The sequence below is a fragment of the Corvus brachyrhynchos genome, unplaced genomic scaffold, assembly GCF_000691975.1.
Source record: "Corvus brachyrhynchos isolate BGI_N302 unplaced genomic scaffold, ASM69197v1 scaffold229, whole genome shotgun sequence".
Classification (NCBI taxonomy): domain Eukaryota; kingdom Metazoa; phylum Chordata; class Aves; order Passeriformes; family Corvidae; genus Corvus; species Corvus brachyrhynchos.
The window spans coordinates 6,810,483-6,814,611 of record NW_008240042.1 but is presented as its reverse complement, the minus strand read 5'-3'; positions in this window follow the sequence as shown (position 1 = coordinate 6,814,611).

The following is a 4,129-nucleotide window of genomic DNA, read 5'->3' as shown; positions in this document are numbered from 1 at the left end:
TATGGGTGTCTACCCTTTGAAAAGGCCAAAATCTGCTGTCCTGATGTCCAGGGTTGTAAGCTTGCTTTTTACTGTCCTACCTCCTTTCAGGTTCCCAAACTCCACCATCTCATTGTCATTGCTGCCTTTGATCCTCACATCCCCAGTGAGCCCCTCCTTGTTGGCAAGTATGAGGTCCAGTGAGCAGCTCTCCTCTGCTCCTCTGTCACTTGGGTGAAGAAGTTGATGCACTCAAAGGACCTCCAGGACTGCCTACACATTACTGTCTCTCCTGTATATGTTGGGGTGGTTGAAGTACCCCATGAGCACCTTCACAGCTCAGATGGAAACAAATGCTGGCAAAAGGTGCATGGTGAGATGCAAAATCATTTTCACAATGCTGTAGAAATTCACGTGCTTACATATTTTTAACTGAAATTTGCCGTAAGTGCCAGAGGTACAGCAGCTCGCTCATGGATCCATAGGGTTTTAGGACCACCATGAAACACCCCCCAAATATTGAGTTCACTCACAACAGCATACTATTTGTTCCATGCAGTTTTCAATATATCCTTTTTATTACTATTTTTATAAAGACCAAAATGTTTAAGGGCAACATTCTTAAGTATGACCAACAGAACCCATTATTTCTAGCCATAAAATGTGATATCAGTCCCAGTCTAATGACCCAGGAGAGTTATTACCGTGGCTGAACAGTGCATCTATTTGTGAGATGCCTGGTACAGCCCATTAGGTCTGTGAGAGGTAGAGAGAGAAGCAGATGCTGTGCAACACGTGGAGTGAACATTTACTCTGCTCTGCTGGTTGTACAGAAGGCGCACGATCACAAAACACACGCGCCACATCACCTTGGGCATGGTATGGTTTTCTTTCTTGATACGTTTGTCTCTAAAGATACAGCTGTCAGCTGCAGCTATCACACCAGAGGACCTGCACCTTTTTTGGCTCAGGTCCTGGTCCCAAATAAACATATTCATCCAGTCATTCAACTTGTTTTTCACACTAATGGAAAGTAAAGTTAAAAGTGCCTTCACGAAAGCATAAATGTTAAATGACTGTATTCACAAATCTGCTCTTCATTGCCTTTTACAGCTAAATCTTGAACTGAAGTTTTGCTGGGGAAAAGTTATGTTTCTACTTACTTTTTGAAGTATTCCTAACTCCTTTTCCTAAAGAAGACACAAAAGGTGTTAAAAAAAAAAATAAGGCTTCCACACAATTTAAATTTGGTATTAACATCATCAAAACTCAAAATATGTTAACAAATACAGTAGAAGCAGTGCAATAACAACAATGTAAATTTGCCTAGCACTACCGAAGTAAATGAAACCACACTAGTTTAGGCCAACTGCGCATCTTTTCAACGTTACACCACTATTCATTTTGATAAATCATCAAATCTATTTTTTTTTCAGCCACAGTAAGGAATTTTTTTCAGCTACAGTAAGGAATTTCTTTTAGCCAGATAGTGATACAGTTTGAAGATGAGATTTTAAACTACTCTACAAGAGTCAAGGGCACTGCAGAAGTGTGGTTGTCATTCCGATGGCTAATTGGACTCTGACAGCTCTTAAAAACCCAGGCTCCTGTTGTCCTGAGCTCTGGTCTAAGACATATCAAAAGATGAACCCTCTGCTGTTACATTTATGCTTTCACCTCAGACCATACTAGCAAGTTAAAGAGCTCAAATTCTTTATTATTCTCAATATTATTGAGACCTCTGCACACACTTAATTTTAAGCATGTTCTGCTGACTTTATTTAAAGTGTTAAGTACAGTGCCTAAAGCTAAGCAACCATCTATATGCTGCCCTCAGTATGATTGCTTTCTGCATTGAGACCTACAAAAAGTCAACACAAACCAAAAGCATATAGCTGGAGATAGAAGCAGAAAAAAGGATGGGTAATAGTATCAAATTGGCCATGATTCACAGGTGATTAAGGGAGTTAAACACTCAGATAAATAAATCAGAATAATCTAAATCTCTAGTTTGCATTGATATGGTGACACATCGATGTGTTGAGATGTGATGACTTGTCTTGACTAGCAGAAGAGTGGCTAGCAGACTTCAGAGCATAACAGGGTTTAGAAAATCATTTAGAAGTCTTTAAAACCAATATTGCCTAATGTACCAAATGAAGCCATTACATGGCAGACTGTGGTTCAAGGAAGAGTAAAGGACATAGAGGAAAAAGCAGGTGTGTGAGAAGAGTTCATAAACAAAGTGGCCATGCCCTGAGTGCATCAGCTCAACCAGCCTCTGCAACAACCTGAGTCTCTTAAAAACCTCTTCTTAGCTTTCCCTGATCATCACTGCATTCGGAGACCAAAGCATCCATGCCCTACTGGGCATGGGAAAGGGATTATTAGCTGAGCAGTATTTCAGTCATGTTACAGTCTTCTATTCTCTAGGAATTCCTTGTCCATCAGACATAATAATAGTAGACCCCAGTGCTCAGGTATGACTGCTTGAGAGCAGCATGGGAATTCTCAGCAATGCTGTACAGACAGAAGAAAGGTGTATCTGAACTCAACGGGAAAACGTGGACACTACTTATGAGGTGCATGAGCATGGAGGGGCTTGGAGCAAAAAAGCTCCCAGTTCCTCTCTTTTTTGCCTCAGAATGTCAATTACACATAGGTTCTGGAACCTGCTCTGAGGGTGCTTCACAACCCTAAAATAGAAAAGCTTCCTAGTCGTTGCAGCTGAATGTCTATAAGTGTGACTTTCAAGGCTGGATTGTCAAAAGAAAGATCTCTCTTAAGAATCTGAATAAGGTATCTCATGTTTAGGAAGGTTTATGAAAACAACTCTAATTGTAATTGTCCCTTGTTGAGCAGCCTGTGAGGTCCCACAAAGTCCTTGCAGCTGCAAGGTCTGTAAGTGCTGACAGCTACCTCTTCATAAAAGTGTAATTGCTGACAAAAGGAAATTGCATCATCCAGCCCTTTTCCTTCTTTATCAAAAAAAGGGAAGTTCCACTGTAGTAATGTTAATGGCAGGAGGATTAATTCTAGGAAGTTTGGCAATGTTTCTTTAAAAATAGGTCATTTAGCAGAATAATGAAGAGGAATTGAACACTGACTGGGTTTGCCAAGCTGACCTTGTATTCCTGATTCAGACATGGGCAGAGGTAGGACCAGGCTTCATTCAGTCCTCCAGAGCACCAAAAAAAGTAGCAAGATTTTGAAGAGAACAAAGCAAAGAAGAGCTACTGGGAAGCCTTGGATGTGCTAGTGCTATAAATCTTTTCCTGATAAAGTCTGATGCTCTCTCCAATCTCCTTCCAGTGATGGATGCTTGGGATGTTAAGGCTCTTAAGAGTACTGCTGGTTTGGCTTTGACATATGTGAAAAAGTGGTTATTGTAGCTGAACATTAAAAACATATCTTAAATTTTCCATGGTTAAATAACTGTCAGAAAGCCACATTCAGGAATGGCTATTACATAAATATGGGCTGATCTTAGCAGCCACTGTTGGGGAAGAAATTACATTTGCTACGGTAGGAAATGTAAGGTGTTTTTCATGATCGCTTAACTCACGAGTCAAAGAGACTTAGGATCAGTAACTGAGCCAGAGGGTGTTTGGTAAAGCAGCGAATAAAATATGGGTCCATTCATAAGGATCGAGGGAATATGATTCCTACATTTGATATGATGCCTACAACGTTTAGGGATAAAAATTATTTTTTTAAGATACCCTAGTCACCTGTTCTTTTTTCCCCTCAATCTTTTCCATATTGCAACAGAGTTCTCCTCACAGCTTGTCCTATAGTTTTTAAAAAATCCTGCTCCTATTTATTCCTAAGGGATGGCAGAAGAGTTAAAATCTTCCCAGTTGAAAACATGTATTTGACTTGAGTCTCCGGGCACTGCAGAACCATTTCCTGTGATTGCAGCAGAGAGAGATAAAATTCCACTGTGGTGGGAATAAACCGAAATTAGATCAAAGATTTCCGGATAATTAAGAGCTCCAAACCAAAACCTCTTTTGCCGCCTTTTGGTTGATCTACTTTTTTTTTTTTCTTTTTTTTTTTTTTTCAGGGAAACAGGGCAGTGCTTCACACAGGAAGCCAAATTTGCCTATCAAAAACAACAATCCAAATTGAAAGCGTAACAAGAGCTGAA